This window comes from Saccopteryx leptura, chromosome 3, assembly GCF_036850995.1.
Source record: "Saccopteryx leptura isolate mSacLep1 chromosome 3, mSacLep1_pri_phased_curated, whole genome shotgun sequence".
In the NCBI taxonomy this organism is placed as follows: Eukaryota; Metazoa; Chordata; class Mammalia; order Chiroptera; family Emballonuridae; genus Saccopteryx; species Saccopteryx leptura.
The window spans coordinates 286,882,928-286,904,472 of NC_089505.1; the positions used below are offsets into that span (position 1 = coordinate 286,882,928).

At 45.4% G+C, this 21,545-nt stretch overlaps 1 long non-coding RNA gene across 1 annotated transcript in view; it reads left to right on the forward strand.

The window, feature by feature from the left end:
- The window catches only part of LOC136397950 (uncharacterized), a 40,723-nt gene extending 19,856 nt beyond the window's left edge, over positions 1–20,867 (forward strand). The window contains exon 3 of the long non-coding RNA XR_010749949.1: positions 20,617–20,867. This is a non-coding gene — a long non-coding RNA (uncharacterized lncRNA). The remainder of the gene's footprint in view (positions 1–20,616) is intronic.
- The last annotated feature ends 678 nt before the right edge of the window (positions 20,868–21,545 follow it).

A 21,545-nucleotide genomic window follows, 5' to 3' on the forward strand; every position in this document is an offset into this window, starting at 1 on the left:
GATAGTCTCTTAAATAAATAGTGTTTGGAAAACTGGATAGCCATACACAAGATAATACAACTAGACCCCCATCTTACCCCATACACAATAAATCAACTCAAAATGAATTAAAGACTTGAATGTAAGACCTGAAACCAGTATGGAAGTTCTCAAGAAAGTCAAGCTACATCGGAACATTTACAGCAAAATGGTGGGATCTTGATAACATGATATGAAGCGAAATAAGTAAATCAGAAAAAACCAGGAACTGTATTATTCCATACGTAGGTGGGACATAATAGTGAAACTAAGAGACATTGATAAGAGTGTGGTGGTTACGGGGGGGAGGGGGGAATGGGAGAGGGAAAGGGGGTGGGGAGGGGCACAAAGAAAACAAGATAGAAGGTGACAGAGGACAATCTGACTTTGGGTGGAGGGTATGCAACATAATTGAACGACAAGATAACCTGGACTTGTTATCTTTGAATATATGTATCTTGATTTATTGATGTCACCCCATTAAAAAAATAAAATTATTAAAAAAAAAAAAAAAAAAAAGTCAAGCTAGAACTACCATATGACCCAGCAATTTCACTTCTGGGTATTTATCCAAAGGAAATGAAACCATAATCTCAAAGAGATAACTGTGCTCCCATATCCTATACAGCATTATTTACAATAGCCAAGATATAAAAACAGCCTAGTGTCCATCGATGAATGAATGGATCAAGAACATGTGGTATATAAAGATAATAAAATACTATTCAGCCTTAAAAAGGAAGACAATTCTATCATTTGTGACAACATGAAAGAAGCTGGAGGGCATTGTGCTAAGTGAAATAGGCCAGACAGAAAAACAGAGTGCATGGTATCACTTAAATGTAGATTTTTTTTTAAAAAAGTTATTTTTTTTAAGTTTAAACTTATACAAATAGACTCGACAAGTAGTTGCCAGAGCCTGGAGGATGAGAGAAACAGGGAGAATTTGGTAAAAGGCTACAAACTTTCAGCTAGAAAGTGGATAAAGTCTGAGGATTTAGGTCTAATATGGTGACTATAATTGATAACCTGTATTGTATAATTGAAATTTGCTAAGCGATTAGAACGTAAATGTTCTCACTGCCCCGGCCACCCAAAAAAGTAAATACATGATGTGATGGAAATGTTAATTAACTCAATGTGGGGAATACTTTCACAATGTGTCTGTATGTCAAATCATTCCACTGTACACTTTAAAAAATTTATAATTTTACTTGTCCATTATATCTCAAAAATCTGAAAAAAATTAAAAATAAAACTCTATAACCATAAACCAACCAACTACTCCCACCAGCAACTTCTCGTTTAGCTTCCCATAGAGCAAGTGGTTTACATGTGTATTGTGCTTGCAAGGTCTCAAAGGAAATAGCAGGAATTGCAAAACATCTCACCAGGTAGACTAATGTAAGCTTTCCTTTGTTTCTTTCCTGGAACAATCACCAGAATTATATTGACATAAACTGACCGCAGGCTCTTTTTGCCCTTTGTCAATTGAGGATATATTTCTAAGCCCTTTCACCCAGCAACCACTTGAAAATAGCTGAGTGAATCAGAGGCCTGCCCCGTTCCAACCCTGGCAATGAATTTAAGTCCACTCCTGTAACACACGTAATAGGTACAGACAGATAGATGCATGGAGGCTCCGAGTCAGTGTTTCTGCTATGACCCACTTGGGGGCTGGAATGCACTGATGTCTTAAATGCCCTGGGGCTTTGATCCTGGCATGTAGAGTCCTGGTCCTGGCAAGATTGGGCAGGGTACATACCTAGAACAAAGGCAACTTAGAGTAGAAGAGACAATGAGGGTAAGGCTAGAGAAGCTTGACCAACACGACAAGGACAACAGCGAGAGGGTAGGCCAGAGACAGGGGAGGTGAACGGGGCTAAGGAGATGAAGGACAGGGCAGAGAGCTAGGGCATGAGGAGACCCCTTGAAATGGAGGTTTAAGCAAGATGAACACGACTGCTAGACACATGAGTAGAGGAACCCTGAAGGGCCAGTCTTATTCTGCTTCCCATGGAAACTGTCTTCTTAGAGGTTCGGTTAAAACCCTGTCCTTTCTTTAAAAAAGGATGGCATGTCAGGAGGGTCTAGAGTTGCTAGATAACGTACAGGATGCCCATCCAGTTAAATTTAAATTTCAGGTAAATAAAAAGATAACGTTTTAGTATAAGTATGTTCTATGCAATAGTTGGGACATACTTATACTAAAAAAATTCATTGCTTATCAGAAATTCAAATTTAACTGGTCATCCTGCCATCCTAAACCTGTCAACCTCAGGAGGGACAAATAATCAAATTTCTTCACCCAAAAAATTATTTGTGTAAGAATCACATCCAGTGAGATGTGGGTGTAGACATAGTGAAAATAGAAGGAAGTAAGGGAGAGAGAGAGGCTTTGAAGTGAGCAAGCAGGTGCATTAAGATACTGGAGAGAGCAGTAGAGGTGGAAAAAGAAAGAAGTTACAGTAAGAGTCAAGACATAGAACGAGGGCAGGAAAGTCCAAGCGATGCCAGCCTCACAGGGTGTTAAGTTACTTGCAGAGGTAAGCAGTAAGCCCGGGCTTAAACTCTAAGTAAGCAGACACTCTCCCAACAAGAAGAGGGAGCCCGCAAAACCAGTGAGGTCAAACAGGACAGCCAGAGATCAGGAAGAGCCGAGTAGCTGTTGTCTGTGTCATTCTGGACAAGCTTTTAACCTTTTTGAGCCAATTTTCTCAATTGAAAAATGGAGATGAATAGAACAGGGTTTTGGTTCCTAGCTCTTGCATGTGTACCACTATAGGTTGGTTTCACCCTTTCTGGTATATCATATAAATGGAATCATAGAGTATATATTCTTTGCTAACTAGCTTCTTTATTTAAAAAAAAAATCCATGCTGTCATTCATTTTCACTGTGTTCTTTTTTACTGCAGAGTAGTAGTCCATTGTATGGATATTTTGCCATTTATTTATCCCATTAATCTGTTGGGCATTTCAGTAGTTTCCAATTTGGGACTATTCAGTAGTTTCCAGTAAACAAAACTGCTACCAACATTGCATACACATCTCTGTGTATATCTGTGTTTCCTTTGTATCGGGTAAATACCTAGGAATGAGATGACTGGGTTATGTGATAAGGGTACACTTATTTAACTTTAGGAGAAACTGCCAAGCTGCTTTTCAAAGTGGTTGTACCACTTTGTATGCCCTTTAGCAGAGGAAGAGAGTTCCGTTTTGTCCACATCCTCACCAACACTTGTTATTGTTAGTGTTTTTCATTTCAAGAACATAGGTTTTAAAAGTCAGACTTCAAATTCTAGTTCTGTCACTTGCTATCCTTATAACTTTGGATAAGTCATCTGATCTTACCACATTTAGTTTCCTCATTTAAAAGATGAGAATAATAATAGTTACCCAATGGAGTTTTATATGGCAAGTGAAAATGAAAACTGTGTGTTCAATTCAATTGTGTAGCACACCCAATTACATCCACATTATGTTTACTCAGTCTCAATTCTGAAGACTAATTTGTCTAAAATTCTAATTTGAGAGCCACATCAAGATGTCTTTGTATAAAAATTGTTTGAAATCAGATGCAGCCTGATACCCACGGCCTCACTACAATGGTAGCCAGGATCAGGTAGGAGCCTTAGTTCTGCCTGTACTCCTACCCTCAGGGGAAGCAGGAAGGGACTTCCCTGCTAAATCAGGGTGTTTACACTTACCTACAACTTTCTCTCCAGCACTGGATAATGGGAAAATTATGGAACCTGAAGTCATTAGCAAATTTCCTAAACCTTCTGAGCCACAGTGTTTTCTTAGGTAAACTGGAGCTAATGATCCAGTGTTTCTCATCATCTTCTTCGAGAACACGGCCTTCCTTCCTGCCATAGTTGGAAGGATGGTGTGGACCAGTGTTCTGAAGGATGTCAGCTTGAAAAACAGCTGTACAAAGCTTGCCTGCCAGGGGCTCCCTTGCCCTCCACTTCCTGGTTCCCCCACTATGGTCCACTGGCCTGCTTGCCTTCCCCCATGGATTCAGACCAACCTAAACACTTACCCCTAGTTCTATCTCCGACAGGAAGTCTAAAAACAGCCTCTGCTTTATGCAACCTGAGTGAGTGTCAGGCTCCATTCTTGGTATTCTTGGTCTCTTGCCTAGACACCATCTTTTTGCCCAGACTGTTTGCTGCCAGACTTGAATCCTTAACAATTCTCCAGAATTCTGGGTCTGTGTTCTTAAAACCCAGACTCTGGGCCTGACCTGCCTCCGCCCCCTGGCTCTTCCCGACCTGAATTGGCCTGCCAGGGAGAACACCCCTGCCCACTGCTCCCCACATCGGCTTTCTCTGGGTGTGACCTTGGGTCCGCTGGTTTCTAGTACCTGTGCCCTTCCCTGTGAAACACTCTGGCCCCTCCCCTGGGCGTTCCTTGTTCTGTTCTCACTCGGATGCCAGCTCAGCTCTCAGAGCAATTCGCTGGTTAATCTTCAGAGGTTTTTCTAAAGAGTTGCATTCTTTTGGTAATAAAATAGAAAATGACAGTTGCTGGTGATAAATGTGCCAGGGCTTGGACAGAGTGGTCCACCTGAAGTCTCCGCTGGATGGTGACACCGTGTGCCCAAGACAGGGGACCATCACAGCAGGTGCATGTGACCAAAGAGCACAGGAATTGGGGGCAGACAGTTTGCTTTCTGGCCCTAGATCTGTGACCTTGAGCCTCTCTGAGCCTCAGTTTTCCCATCTATAAAATAAGAATAATAACACCTGTCTTGCCCACCTTAAAAGGAGACATTAGGAGGATTAAGATGAAATCAAGTACTATGGGCTCTTCGAAAGTGTGCATTGCTGTAACAGTGTAAGGCATTATTATCTGTATTTTATGACTTAGCGTCTTTCTGCCCACATCACAGGTTCAGGATGGGGACAGGGTGAGGGGGGTTGTTGCTTTTTTTTTTTTTTTTTTGAGAAACAAATAATTGGCTTTCAAAGGTTGACTCTACAGACAAGTTATGAAGCAGCAGTGAGTCACTGACCACATCCCCCTTCCACCCACTAAATAAAAAGTCGGAATGAAGTGACCTGTTGCTTTGGTGCAGTGGCATGGTCATAAACCCGATGAGGTTGGCCCCTGGCCCCAGGGAGACCCAAGTTCCCTCTCTGTCTGGATAAGCACTGTGCCCAGGGTTGGACAAGCCCACATCTCTCCGCAGAGCCGGCCCTCCCTCTCAGGGTAAAAACCACAGACCAACTGCTGAGATGAGAGGGGAAGAGGCACATGGGGCCCCTGGAAGGAGGCACTCGCCAATGGGGGCAACACTTGCTCTGGAATTAGATGATGACATTTAATCCTGGCCATGCCACTTCCTAACACTGAGACCTCAGACATAGAACTTAGTTTCTCTATCGCCTATAATTCTAAATGGAGATAATGGTGCTTAATCCATAGGTTGATGTGATAACACCACACGGGTGTGAGCTAGAGCTGGCAGAGATGTTGATGTGATAACACCACGAAGAGGCAGCAGCAGGAATGATAGAGGTGCGTTAATTTGGGTGGAGATGGAGGCAATGGTAGGAGGCGCTGGTAGTTTTATGGAGTTGGATTGGATTCCACAGAAGAATAATTGGATCTATCTAAAATCACCAGAAATAATATTCAAGCTAAAAAGAGAACCCTGAACCTCAAAGGGCCTAGACCACAGCAAAGGCCCCTAACAAAATGGCCTTTGGCCTCACCAGCCCATGGGATCCTCATGACCACCTTCTAGGCATCTTGGAAGGCTTTGGTTACAAGGGTGATCAGTGAGAATACGGGGCATAGGCCTCTCTGCTGTAGGGATGTCCCAGAGTGCCAGCAGTTTGAGAAAAGGAAATGCTTGCTTTCTCTTTCTGTCTTGTCCTGGGTCACTGGCTGACAGAGCTCAGCGGGCTGCAGACAAGACTGGAAGTGAAATTCTTTCTGAGTTTCAACCTATAGACTTCAAGTTTCTGGTGAAGTAGCTTTCAGGCTTCCTAACAACCATTCAGTGAGGATGCATCACCTCTGACCTTAGATGCAGGCATCCCCAAACTACGGCCAGCGGGCCGCATGCGGCCCCCTGAGGCCATTTATCCAGCCTTCCACCACACTTCCAGAAGGGGCACCTCTTTCATTGGTGGTCAGTGAGAGGAGCATTGTATGTGGCGGCCCTCCAACGGTCTGAGGGACAGTGAACTGGCGCCCTGTGTAAAAAGTTTGGGGCTTAGAGGGATGTTAAGTCAAGTCAATAGATGCTGACTGGCCAGCTCTTACGAAAGATGAAGATTCCGCTGCTCCAAGGCTCAGTGTCATCTGGGAGCTTGTAGAAGTGCAGAGTGTCAGGCCTCATCCTAGACCTACTGAATCAGAATCTGCACTTTAAATTGTAACAAATTTCTTGGAGATTAATATGCAGTGTGTGTGTGTGTGTGTGTGTGTGTGTGTGTGTGTGTGTGAGCGAGAGAGAGAGAGAGAGAGAGAGAGAGAGAGAGAGAGAGAGAGATGGAGAAAGGCAGGACTGCATTCCTTCTGGAGGCTCTAGGGGGAAAATCCACTACTCTGGCCTTTTCCAGTTTGTAGCGATTACCTGTATTCCTTGGCTCTAAGCCTCTAGCCTCATCTCCAAAACAGCAACACAACATTCAAAATAAATTTAAGAGGCACTTGTATAGTGAGTTATGTCTGAGCTTACAGTCTCCTGGTGGTGTTTCTCACAGTGTTAAATTACGTATTCATTCCTCTTCACTCAACAGACATTTACTATGCACCTACCTTGTGCCAAGCATTGGGCTAGAGCTAGACCCTGGAGATAGGGCAGTAAACAACACTAGCCAGCCCAGTTTAGGGCCTAAAAGAGCTTACAAGTGATGTCTTCCAAAGGAATGGAAAAGGCCACATTCATGGCCAGCCTTCCCAGGCAGAGGCCTCCCTGGCTGCGCTTGGGGAGTTGCCCATAGTGCTGGACATCACCTGTGACACCTTTCCCCTATAGACACCTCATCTTGCTGGAGACAGCAGAGCTCAGCGAGCTGTGTGACTGCAGGTGCTGGAATCAGAACCCGGCATACAGCATACAGTAGGGACACACTGTGTGTACATGGAACTGAACTGCTCAGCTGTGGCGAACAAACCCTCCTTCCTCCTGCCCATCTCCCTCTTCCCTTTTCCTTCTCCCCTCCTCCCTCATCTTCTCTGGAATCATGCCCAAGAGGCCTCCCTTATTCTCTCCTACCATTTTTTTTCCTTAGGTCTCCCCAAAACTCTCATGTATATCTCACCAGTCTGTGTAGCAAAAACAACTGGAAATTCAACAGCTCTCAAAAGTGTATCTTAATGGTGTTATATGGGGTTCAGGAGTGGGACACTTGAACCAGGTCAATACATTTAAATGTAAATAAAAAAAAGTTTGCCTTAAGCCAGGATGACATGCACACATCACATATCCCTGACGCACAGCACTGAGGAACATGTACAATTTTGTAACGTGACTCTTCCTTTTGAAGACTCTTGAACTCAAATGCATAGTTGGGGCCAGCCAATCACCCGCCCACAGGCGCCAGGAAGCTGGGAGCCGCCTGCCTCCAGGAAGATTGAATGCAGCTGTAATGCTCTGGTGGGCCAGGCGGCACTGCAGCTGGATGACATTCTGAAGGGCCAGTGGACCGCCCCTTTTCTGCTAATAGCAAACACAGCTCAAACTCCGGGAATTCTAGAAATCCATTCCTACAGAGGTGAACAAAGCACTGGGTTGTTCTAACCTGGTGTCACAGAGCAAATGGTCCAAACGCCCAACCCCACACCCCACCCTTTTTCTCCCCAACATGCAACCAGCTGGACTCCTTGTCCATGATCAGCCTGATGGAAGAGGCCCAGGCCCCAACCTTCCCTGTAATTGTGATGGATATTGTGTGACTCCTTGCCCGGAGAACTAAACTTGATCTCTAGGATAGAGTATCCAGCATAGATTCTCTCTTACTAAAAGGAAAGAAACAAAATTGCCTCTGGCTTTCCAAGTGAAAGGAATATAGACAAATTCCCTTCTCTCCAAGCCCCTGCTTACAACAAAGCTGACGTAGATAGGCTAATGTGTGTTTACCCAAAGCACTTGAGTTTTCAAAATACAGAGGGACTCAAGTCATCTGTACAGAGTGTGGGCGGGGGGGGGGGGGGGTAGCGGGAGGACAAGAGGAAACTAACATTGACTCAGAGCCTTCCCGTGATGAAGTGGTGCTGGGGGCCTCCTCCATCCTCATGACTGTATAACACTTGTGAAGAAGGCACGGCAAAGCCCGTTGCAGAGACAAGGAAACTGAAGCTCAGCAGAGTGAAGAGAAACTTGAAACGCCCAGAGGCACAGAGCAAAACCAGAACTCAGAACCCCATTGGCCTGTTCCCACAGTTCCTTCCTCTATAGCCCACTGTGTTCAGGAAGCCAACAGAGCTCCAGAAACTGCCACCAGGGAGGGCAGGGGCAGGGCCATACCTGTGGAAGGTAATTAAAGCTTGGAAAATCCATGACCTCCTTGGAAATTGTCTAACTTACCCCTCCCGTTGTTTCCTGGCAGCGGAATTGGGCTCAGGCATTGGCAGCCTAGCCTCCTGCAGGCCCTGACACCGCCCGTCATCTGAGGTAGGTCCTGGCAGGCCTGCAGCCTCTCACCCGCTCGGCCACACATCTGTTGCAACACACACCCGTGTATCTGCCGGCCGAAGTCACCCCTAGTTCATAGGCAGCACCTGATTCTAGCCTGAGCCCCTGTTTGTTTGGCTAGTCTTTGATATGGAGACTTGCCCTTGTCTCACCCATCTCCAAACCTGATGAGGCTCAGTTGGCTACCCGCCTATGCCAAGCGACTCCCCTTTCTCCGTCCCACACCTGGACCCTAGGAAACCCTCATCATTTGTCAAACCTAATTACTGATGTGGACACAGGAAATTTTGGCCACCTCCTTCAGAACCCAACTCCACAAATGGGTCACCCTTTCTCTCACCAGTCCCTACCTTTCCCCCACCTCCATCTCTGCTAAGATGCCGGTGTGCCTTCCCACTCAGCCCACCTGAGCCACTACTGCTCACGGGGACAGACGCAGCGACGGTGCTGGGCTGTGAGGACGGCTGCATTGTTAGCATCAGTGTAAACATGGGGGATTTACTCACAGCACGGGACAATTCATAGCTTTTCACCAGTAACTTGCCATAAAGTGATGTATGCATTCCCAGCATGACACACCAAACTCAGCTTGCCAGTCCCTGACCACATGTACTATTGACATTCCGTCCATCTTCCCGTCCCTGGAATGACAAGGCATGAAGAGGTAGAGATGGGAAACAAAAGCCTGAGATAGCAATCAGGTTGGCAGTGCCTGCGGCATCACATGCTACTGCACCCCTCTGAGGGAGGGGGGTCCCCACATCACCATGGCAAGAGGCTGGTGGGAGATGGATAATGAGAAGTACCGTGAAATATGGAGAAGTCCAATTGCTCATGGACAGTGTTTGCGTGTGCAAGGGCATTACCATGAAGGGCATCACTGTGAAGGGCATTACAATGAAGGGCAGAAATCCAGAACTCACTGACAGCTGGGCAGCCTAAAACCTTTGGCTCATTCATGGGAGCACAAGAGAAAGCCAGCCGAGAGACCAGCACCTGCTCACGTTAGCCATCAGCGTGCCTCAGTGGGCCTGCCCATCCCGGCTGGCTGCTCTAGCCTCCTCCTCAGCTTCCTTACCTGTCTGCCCCTTGCCGGCCCTGGCTCCTCCTGGATGGGCCTCCTTGTCCTCCCAGGGAACAACATGTTCTGGAAAAACGCCTAGTGCCTCCTCAAAGCCAGCACCCCAGACAGGCCAGGACACACCTCACCAGCCTCCCCATGAAGCTCACTGCAGCCCAGAGACACTGCCAGCTCTTGTTACTACCCTTTTCAACTTTCACCTGGGCATACCTGCTAGAGCCGTGTTCTTCAGAGCCACCTAGAGCAGTGGTTGGCAAACTCATTAGTCAACAGAGCCAAATATCAACAGTACATGATTGAAATTTCTTTTGAGAGCCAAATTTTTTAAACTTAAACTATATAGGTAGGTACATGCCTAATTGAGGTAGTGCCCGACGTGGTATTTTGTGGAAGAGCCACACTCAAGGGGCCACAGAGCCGCATGTGGCTCTAGTTGTTCATTGATTGCTTTCTCATATGGGTGGGGGGAGGGCTACAGCAGAGTGAGTGACCCCTTGCTCAAGCTAGCAACCTTGGGCTCAAGTCAGCAACCTTGGGCTTCAAGCCAGAGACCTTAGGCTCAAGCCAGTGACCATAGGGTCATGTCCATGATCCCACGTTTAAGCCAGTGACCCCACACTCAAGCCGATGAGCCTGTGCTCAAGCCAGCGACCTTGAGGCTTCAAACCTGGGTCCTCCGTGTCCCAGTTCGAGGCTCTATCCACTGCACCACTGCCTGGTCAGACAAATTTGTGTTTATTTTTATTTATTCATTTCAATAGAGAGAAAGAGAGAAACATAGATTTGTTGGTCTGCCCATCCATACATTCATTGGTTGATTCACACATGTGCCCCGACCGGAAATCAAACCCATTACCCTGGTACATCAGGACAACACTCCAACCAACTGAGCTACCCAGCCAGGGACAGAATTTGCATTCAAACAATACCCGATGATGTTGATGCTGTGGGTCCCAGGACCTCCTCTGGAGAACCACAGTGCTAGTGATTGCCTGAGAGAGCTTTGAATCAGTCTAAGGTCCACCATTCTATAGAACTTGACTTTCTGAGCCTGAGTTGTAACTAGACAGAAAAATGCATAAACAGCCTGACTGTCTCATTCAGTATAAGACATGGTCCACTCTGGGCAGAGGTTTGGCTTTAATATTGTCCTTGTGTTCCTGTTTTGGGACAGTCAGCAATTAAATGAGACTATGATGGTACTTTAATAACACACCATGTGGGATGGGCCCCAAGACAAACTTCTTACTGAAATCCAGGCAGCTATAGAGTCCAGGTTCTTGGCCTCCTGTGTATTTACAAGGCTGGCAATCAACAGGGGCCAGAGGGTCAGCCTGATGGGGGCAGCGCCCCCTTGGGGACCTCTTTGGGTCTCTCCTGGAGCTGCTGCTTCCTCTTGGAACAGGACTCCAGGACTTCACTTCACTCATTTACAAAATGAAAGAATATGGGGCTTCAAGCAGGGGAGGTGAGGTGATTCAGCAGTCTGCTCCAGCCTCCCACTTTCTAAGGAAGAGAATCCTGGGCTTGGAGTGAAGGCATGCAGGCTCCAGGCCGGCTCAGCACTAGCTGGGTCTGTGACCACAAGCAGTGTCTCAACACCACCGAATCTGCTTATTCTTTCGGCGAGGGGGAAAAAATGTCATGTTTAATTCATAAGGTTATGCCAACAGCATAAAGATGCTATATGACATTATTGATTTTTATTAGTATTATTATTATGTTTTCTAGAACAGGACAGAGAAGCTTCCCCTTGTGCTGGGACACTTTCCTGAGACCCTCCCTCCTATATTTTTTTCCAATGGTATCTGTTTATTTATCAAATACTTGTTGAGCCCTTTCTCCCTGCCAAGTACTTCACCAAGTACCATAGTCTGAAAATGAAGCTGACGAGATTCTCAGCCCTAAAGAGCTCTCAGCACGGTAGGAGTGATAACAGCGTCAAAGAATTCCATTCCAGCAGGCGTGTTGAAAGGAGGGATGCTGAGGGCACACTAAGGCTGAGGCGAGGCCTGTAGCAGAGATGGCTAGCTTCTATTCAATATCTAATTACTCTTCTTCCCTAGTAACAGAACTCCCAATTTTTAGTTTGATTTAGGGCCACCCAGAATAAAGATTATAATTTCTATCCACCCAGGCAGCTCGATGTGAACATGTGACTAAGTTCTGGCCAATGAAACGTAATTAGGAATGGTGTAGGGATAGTTCTAGGAAACCTCCTTACATGGCAATTGGCACGTGCCCTTTCCCCTTACTCCTTTCTCCGTCCTGTTGCCTGGAATGCAGATGTGATGGCTGGAGCTCCAGTTTCTTCTTAAACCATGAGGATAGGCATGTCCTTCAGAAAATAGATAAATAAACTGAAAGGAACGGGTTGGGATCCCTAACAGCTTTGTGCACCAGTCCTCAGAATGCATTAACATGAGAGAAAGTATACATTTATCTCATTTTTAAGCTGCTATTATTTGGGGTTTTGTGACATATGCAACTAAGCCTAATCTCAACTAATTCAAGACCAGATTACAAGTGACTTGAGGACTTTGGAAGTCATTATACAAGCAATAAAGAACTATAAATTCTTTATAGGCTATGGAGTAACTTGACACGGAGAGATGGAGGAAGAAGGAATAGAAATGATCCAATATGCAAAGAAACTGGGGAAGCTTTTTCTGTTGGTAGAAATGAGGAACTCTGGTTTTGAGGGAAGGGTGAGGAGCATCGTTTTAGGCTTGTGGACTTTGATTCCAGGCTAAAGAATCCAAAGGGGAGCTGGAGGTGTAGGAGCGAACCTTGAGAGAGAGGTCAGGACTTGGGGCCACAGATTGAGAATCACTCAAGTGCGAGTAATAGTTGACATGCTACAACACGGATGAACCTTGAGGACATTATGTTGAGATAAGCCAGTCACTAAAAGACAAATACTGTATGATTCCACTTATATAAGGCACACAGAATCGTCAGATTCGCAGGGACAGAATGTAGAATGCTGGTTGCCAGGGGCTGGGGGAGAGGGAATGGGCGTTAGTGTTTAATGAAGACAGAGCTGCAGTTTGGGAAAGATGAAAAGAGTTCTGGAAATGGATGCTGGTGATGGCTGAACAATAATGTGGATGCACTTAATGCCGCTGAACCGCACACTTAAACATAGTTGAGGTGGTTAAAAATACATACACACATGAGTAAATAAATAAAGGAAATATTTAGTAACTTTTAAAAACTCATAGCTGGAACCTCAAGTAGATGATGTTTTCTGGGAAGAAGAAAAAGTGCGTTGGAAGGAACTGAGCTCTGGGGAACAGAGGAAGCTAATCTAAAGAAAGGGAGGCAGTTGGTCTGAGAGGAAGGAAAGATGTTATGTCAGAAAAGCCAAGGACGAATAGAATTGGTGACATGATTAGGAAACTTTTGGAAAGTAGCAATGAGAGAGGGGGAGGGAGGGAGGGAGGGAGAGACTGTTCAACAGAGTCTAGCCAAATTGTTTTGTTAACAAAGGCGTGTCTGAGTTAGCAGCTCCGAGTCCAAGATTGAAACTGCAGGTGGTGGCCATCTAAATTGGAATTTTCAAAGCTGGTCAAAGAAATTGTCATTACAACAAGACTGGGCCTGCATGAAGAACTGCCCAGGCACCCACGCCATTGTAATCATTGTCAAAGTAAAAGGCTGCCATTGTAATCATTTTCAAAGTAAAAAAAAAAAAAATCATTTAAATGGAGAATCCATCAAACCAAGTCAGTTTCAGAGCTGTGGTAGCTACTGAGAAACGCAGAATACAAATTACGTGCAGTGTGCTTGGAAATGCAAGGAGGAAGGAGAGAGAAGGGATTCTGGAAAAGACTCGTCACTGTCTTCATACAGCTCACTCCACTTTGAGTCTATCTGGGGAGGTGACTTTGAACACAACCCATCTGTCTCTAAGAATTAATTGAGGCGTGTAAACAACCAACCAAACAAAAAAACCTTAACTTAAAATCTTAGGGAGGAGGTCCTGGCTGGTTGGCTCAGTGGTAGAGCGTCGGCCTGGTGTGCAGAAGTCCCGGGTTCAATTCCCAGCCAGGCACACAGGAGAAGCGCCCATTTGCTTCTCCACCCCCCCTCCTTCCTCTCTGTCTCTCTCTTCCCCTCCCGCAGCGAGGCTCCATTGGAGCAAAGATGGCCTGGGTGCTGGGGATGGCTCCTTGGCCTCTGCCCCAGGTGCTAGAGTGGCTCTGGTTGCAACAGAGCGATGCCCCAGAGGGGCAGAGCATCGCCCCCTGGTGGGCAGAGCATCGCCCCCCTGGTGGGCGTGCCGGGTGGATCCTGGTCGGGCGCATGCGGGAGTCTGTCTGACTGTCTCTCCCCGTTTCCAGCTTCAGAAAAAAAAAATCTTAGGGAGGAAACTTTTCCCCTAGGAAAGTACCTTTATAAAACTTAGGAATAGGTTGGCAGGAAAGAAGCTAAGAAAAGAAAGAGTTAAACAGAGAGCAAGGGAGGACTAGAGGGACTGCAGAGACTCCAAAGAACTTGTGAGAACAGCGGGGTCTCACGTCCATTGTTTCTGACTCCGAAATGAAAACATAATCCTGTTTCCTCAGACTTTCTTAGAGAGGAGAGGTTTATGTAAAAAGTAAGAAACAAAGGGATAAATTCCATGTTGGCAAACACCAGGGCAGGAATGAAGGGAGAGGCCCTAGGCAAGAGCAGAGAACAAGAATTCTTTGGACATGGGAAGCTGGAACTAGCAGTGACCTTGAGAATGAGAGCAGGGAGACACTGGGAACATCTGGGGTAGGTTACCATAAAAACCCCCATGCACAGATGGGCTGGGCTGGGGTAGTTGTAATAGCCAGTCAGTCTTTTTAGAGTCTACCACTTGTGTCCTTATTCTGTCTCGGTCTGTTTCCTTCAATCCTTCACAGTGAGGTGTAAGGATGAGGGGGTGGCTCACCGTGTCAAGTAAAATGGAGAGATCAAAGAAAAGGAGAACTAAGGAAAGGTCATCAGAGTTGCAAAAAGGCAAGTCATTAATGATGTTGGAAGGGGAATTTTCTGCAGGAACGGGGCCAGGGTCACTGCATTTGATGGTGTGGATTGTCCACCGCACAGAAAAGGCCATCGGCAAGGCACTGCTCCCATTCTAGTCATCACAGAGTGAATGTTCAGGACCATTTCCCAGCCAAAGGGAGCGCAGAGTCTTGAGGAATGGGTCCCTTTTCTTAACTGGCACAAGGACATCTTATGAGCTAACAGCAGCCTTGGTGGAGATAGAAGGCAGATGGCAAAAAGGGAATGAATAAGTAGCTAGTGAAGAAATGAAAGCCATGTATTTGGTGGGAGGAGAGGAGAGGAGGAGAGGGGAAGGGAGGAGAAGAGAGGAGGAGAGTAAAACAGAGGAGAAACAAGTGAATGTCCAAAACAGAAGCCAATATTTTCATAAACTGATCAACTACAAACAAGTGTGGCCTGACCTGTGGTGGCACAGTGGATAAAGCATCAACCTGGAATGCTGAGGTCGCTGGTTTGAAACCCTGGGCTTGCCTGGTCAAGGCACATATGGGAATTCATGCTTCCTGCTCCTGCCCTCGTCTTTCTCTCTCTCTCTCTCTCTCTCTCTCTCTCCACCCCTCTTTAAAATGAATAAACAAAATCTTAAAAAAAAATAAAAGGTTGAAAAAAGTCTTTGTTACAAACAAGTGTGCCGACTGGGAGACGAGGCTCATGACAGGCCCTCTCAGAGGCTGTTTCACCACAGAAAGGCTCAACCACTCTTTTAGAGGCAAAATCTTTCTCTCTGCCTCGGGGTGAACTCACAAAGAGACAAACGGAATTTGAGGAAAGTTCTAAGCTCACTTTAAGCAGGGACCAGAGTGTTCTCCACTTAGTGACATGGTGGCTGAGTTGAGCCAGATGTTTGAAATAATTGCCATTGGCTGCCCTTCATCAGGGGCCTGGTCCCCTGCTCACAGGGCTATGGTCCTCAAGCAAGCTGTCTGCATCTGCCTTATGTGGGTATGAAGGGAAGTTCATGAGTGCCAACAAAGCTTTCTAATCCAGAGTAACAGCCCATGCAGAAATCTAAGGAGGCATTCAGGGAAAATAAAATGCCTCTCCAGCCAGCTTTGTTCCTGCTCTCTGTGTGGGAACAGCTGCTATGCAGGAGCGTGGAGGGAAGGAAAAACTCACCAGATCAGCCAGTGACAGGCAGCACTTGTTTCCAGCACCTCCACTATCTGGGATTGTCCAGGCCCTCTAGATGGCTGGGCCTGTAGCTGCCAACGATTCCTAGATACACAAGTTCTGTGTGACAAGTTGCCCCTCGCCTCACCCTGGATCACGCCCACCATGAGACTTGCTATGCTTTCTTCTAAACTTCTGGAGCACAGAGGAACACAGGGAAGGAAGAGGTGTTATCCATTCTAACTGCGTGTTACCACCTATTCTCATCCTATACCATTAGACTACAACCAACACTTCTAGGTTCTTTGAGAGACTCCTGATATTTTTTGACCACTCTGGAGTTGATTCAATTTATAAATATAATATTTATCGAGGGCCTGTTATAATGATGGGTCAGCTCCAGGCCATGGGTTGCGTGAGATGAAGTGGACCAGGAAGGGACAGATCTAGGAGGTGGGTCATTCTGGCGGGTGTGGTGGCAAGAAGATGTCATACCAGAGATTATAGTCGGGCGTCAGCTTATCGGGAAAGAGATGGGTAGTTACCATGAACCCAAACGTCATTCAAGGGCAGAGACTGACATGAGATCAAAGAGAAGACACACGTAAGACTCAGAATCTGCGTAAGAGAGCCAAGGTTACTGCCCAGCAGTTTTAAGTGAACAAAGAAAACATGCATAGCCCTGGCCAGAGAGTAGAAGCCAGGAGCCAGCTTCCATTCCTGCAAGTAGAAGCCATGTCTGACTTGTTTAGCATCCTATCCCTAATATTGGTCACATCAATAAATTCAGTTGCTCAGGCCAGGTACCTGCATGCAGGGATGTGCTCATCCATGTAGACACCGTAAGTCAAGGTTTGGGGTCCGAGATGGGTATCAAGAAATAGGTCAGGAATAGTATTCAGACCCAGAGGCTAGAAAAGGCAGCTCAGCATCTAGACCAAGTGGGTGGGGCCCCCAAACAGTCCAACCAGGGAATGAATGCTGGTTCCAGGCCATTCTCAGGATTAATTGTAGAATTGATTGATTCTAGGATTACTCATTTTAAGCAGCCTCTCTGCTCCTGCTAGACCGAGGACTGGAACCATGTTTGCCTTGCTCATTGGGTAGTCCCTGGCCTAAGACTGGTATGAAATGCAGGCTCAAAAAATGTGTGTGGAGGGAGTGACTGTTCCCAGAGAAAAGTGGGAATCTGCAGGGGGTGGGCACAGGTCTAGGACCCAGAGAGTCCTCACAGGTCAACACAGAAGTGATGTTTTCTTTTCCAAGTTCTAGAGAATCAGATGGAGCCAACAGAGCCCAGATTTCAGTTTGAAAGAAAGCAAGAAGATGTTAACCTTCTCTTCTACATTCCTCATCCTGTCACCCTCCCGGTCTCTTTCAGAAGAGGACAGAGGACTCAAATGACAGCAACCAGACATCTTTCCCAGGGCTGTCTATCCAGATTGTGGATATGCTTAACTAGAAACCAAGCTAAAAACTTCAACATGTTGCTGTGAAATATTCCCTCTAACTATAACTAGGTGCATGGCCATGAGTAACTCATTTAACCTGTCTGTTACAGTCTCAAACTGTTTCCTTACCTGTACTGAACAGAAAATTTTTAGTTTGATGTAGTCTCACTTGTTTGTTTTTGCTCTTTTTGCCTTTGTTTTTGGTGTCAAGTCCCAAAAATCATTGCCAAGACCAATGTCAATGAGCCTACTCTCTTTGTTTTCTTCTAGTTATATGGTTTCAGGTATTACATTCAAGTCTTCCATCCATTTTGAGTTGATTTTTCCATATGGTGCAAGACAGGTTCAGTTTCATTCTTTTCAGGTGGCAATCCAGTTTTCCCAGCCCTACTTATTTAAAGGAGTGTCCTTTCCTTATCGTAGATCCTTGGCTCCTTTGTTGAAAATTAATTGATCATACATGTATGGGTTTATTTCTAGGCTCCCTATTCTGTTCCACTGGTCTATGTGCCTGCTTTTATGCCAGGAACATACTGTTTTGATAATTATAGCTTTGTGATATAGTTTAAAATTAGTACCTGGGATGCCTCCAACTTTGTTATTCTTTTTTCAAGATTGCTCTGAGTGTTTGGAGTCTTTTATGGTTTTATGCAAATTTTAGGATTGCTTTTCTATTTCTGTGAAAAATGTCATTTAAATTTTGATAAGAATTACATTGAGTTTATAGATCATTTTGGGTAATATAAAGGAAACCATCAATAAAATGAAAAGGCAACCTATAGAATGAGAGAAATTATTTGCAAAACACATTCCCAATGAGGAATAAATATCCAAAATATACAAGGAACTGATTCAACTCAATAACAACAACAAATAACTGAATTAAAAATGGGCAAAGGATCTGACTAGCCATTTTCCCAAAGAGACAAAGAAATGGCAACAAGTACATGAAAAGGTGCTCAACGCCTAATCATCAGGGAAATGCAAATCAAAACCACAATGAGATATCACTTCATACCTGTAAGAAGGCTAGGATCAGAAAGACGAGATAAATGTTGACAGGGATGTGGAGAAAATGGAACCCTTGTGTGGCTGCTATGGAAGACAGTAAGGAGGTCCTTGAAGAAATAAAAATAGAACTACCAAATGGTCCAGCCATTTTACTTCTGGGTATATGTCCAATGGAACCAAAACCATAATCTCAAAGAGATAGCTGCTTTCCCATGTTCATTGCAGCCTTGTTCACAATAGCCAGGGATGGAAACAGCCTAAGAGTCCATCAAGGGATGAATGGATAAAAAAAAAGTGAGATTTCATAATAATAGCATATCATTCAGTTTTTAAAAAGAAGGCAATTATGTCACTTATGACAACATGGATGAACCTAGAGGAATTATACCAAATGAAATAAGCCAGACAGAAAAAGACTAATAATGCATGGTATTATTATATGTGGAATATAAAAAACATTTTTTGAACATCTAATTTATATAGAGTGGAAAGGTGGTTGCCAGGGGCTGTGAATAAGGGAATAGGCAGAAGTTGATAAAGGGTAAAGACGTTTAGTTATGAGATGAACAAGCCTGAGGATTAATGTATAACATGCTGGCTGAGGTTGATAAGTCTGTACTGCATAACTGAAATTTGCTAAGAGACAAGCTTAAAAGTTCTCAGCAAAAAATATTAATAAAGTAATAAACATGAGGTGAAAGATAACTCAATGGGAGAAATCCTTTCATAAGGTATACATATAGCAAATCATTATACTGTATTTTTAAAATATCTTACAATTTGCCAATTTTATCTCAAAAAAGCTGGGGGGAAAAAACAAAACAAAACCCTATTTCTTCATCTGTCAAAAGAAGGCATTAGACTAGATAGGAAATTCTGTGGTTCCCTTTCTTTTCTGATAGTCTGAGATATTCAACATTTCTGGTCTCTTTGGAAGACATACAGATTAGGACCGACCCACCATGGAAACATGCAATGGCTCATCAGCTTCTAATGAGAATCGGAGTGGGCCTAGAAGAAACACTACGTACACACCCTCTCCGTTCTGTTTCCATGGAGTTAGCTTCTCCTGGAACACTGTGTCTGTGGAGGAAGGTGAAGCATATTTCCTGTAGGCAGTTGCTTATGTCTCCTGAGCCCTCTGGGAAAGAGGCAGCATGACAAAGCTGAGCGCTTGTCGGGCTTAAAAGCGAGCAGACCTGGACGCTGGTCCCAGACCAGGCGTGTGAACTTGGCAACGCACCCATCCTGGCTGGTTTCCATTCAACAGGAACAAGCAGCCATGGCTGGCCACTCCAGGGTCACTGTGTCAATGTGGATTCTGGTGACTCCTGTGTTCTTTGTTTCTCTTCAGACGAGACATCTCCTTGTCTGAGGCTTGTGAATCCTTCAGGTAGTTTTGGGAACTGGATGTTGGGCACCACAATAAACTTAGATGGTGGAACATATCATCGTGGGAAGGGAAAGAGATTTCCTTTGGGGAGCAGCACAATAGCCCAGGGTGTAGCTTCCTATCAACCTTGGCAGTGCAGGCTCATGGCACGGCACGCTCGCCTCTCAGTGGGAGGGCGCGCCTGTGGCCAGGCAGCTCCTCCAGCCTTCTAGACAAGCAGAGGCCACAGAAAAGGGCGCCCTTCAGGTGGAATGAAGGCTCCCTCACAGAATCCATCCCTTCACCTCTGCAGCCTGAGAGACTTATCCATGGAGAGAAGGAAACGGAAAAAGACAAACCGCACACCCTCCCTGAACCTCCGGTTTGGAAGCATGGAGAATAAAGGGCTACTCATTACAAAAACGTCTTTTGGTCTCGATAAGGGCCTAAAAGGGAATTCTTCAAAGCATTTGTGAAAATTTCTTCAATTTAATGCAAAATTGTCTGAAGGCCAGAGTCAACTCTTTCCAAAACTGGATGTTAATTAACACAACAGTGCAGTCGGTTCTTCCAGCCCTCATTTATAGACCCTTCACATATCCCAGACTACCGGTGTACGTTGGGAGATGTTTGAACATCCACCTTTAGAAAAAAAAAATCCTCAGCCCTGGCTGGGTTGCTTAGAGGATAGAGCGTCATCCCTGAGTGCTGAGGTCACGGGTTTGATCCTTGGTCAGACACAGCGGAAGCAACCAAGGAGCGCACAGCTAAAATGAAGAGACTAAGTGGAACAATGAACTGATGCTTCTCTCTTTCTTTCTCCCTCCCTCCTCCTCCTTTTCTCTCTCTCTCTCTCTCTCTCTCTCTCTCTCTCAGATCAATGCAAACAATTTAAAAAAAGAAAAAGAAAGAAAGAAAAGAACCACTCGGCCATGCTCTTCCGGTCATCCCAGTGATTCTTCGTCTTTAACATCAGGGCTCACCTGGGACTTCGAATAAATGCAGGCCACCATCCCTAGCACATTTGTGCAGCCCAGCGCAAGAGTACATTGAGAGCCCCACTTATGTAGGTCTAATATTGAAAAGTTATTGATCAAGCTAACAAATGAATAAAATATGTTACACCATTCTGTCTTGACAAACATACATTCATAATGACTTAGAAGGCCAGGTTCAAGTTTAGAACTCTCACCCTCCTTGGAATTCTGCTACACAGATAGACCCTCTCCCAAACACTCAGCCCTGGGCCCACGGACTGCTCTTTCTATCCCCTCCTCCACTAACCAACATGCCTGACCTCCATCCACACACCCCATTAACAGCCACCCCTTTGCCGCTCTTTGCTCAGACTGACCACACTGGCGAGATCTCTGCCTTTGATAGGCTGGACCTGGGAAACAGGCCTAAAGAAGGCTGGAAGCAGCCTTAGGGCCATTCAGGGAGGGAATTCTAGGTACCCTAGTGATTCTCTAGGTACTCAAAGAATGTCCTAGGATTCTCTCATACTCAGAGAATGTTCTGGAAGCGATCCATAGGTTCCAGGAGTCACATCTTCTTGGCCCTGCAGACTCCTTACCCACAGGGAGAGGCGTGGCTGGAGGAGGTCAGAGTGGGAATCCTGTAAAGTCCCCAGGTAGCAGAGAGCATCTAAGGGCATTGTTATTAGATAAAATCGGAATCCAGGAACTCAGTGCTTACCCAGCTCACTCCCATAGAGTTTGACTTTGGGCAACCTACTTCAACTCTCTGGGCCCAATTTCTTCAACGGTAAATTGTGGGGTGTGAGCCAAGAATTGTAAAGTGCT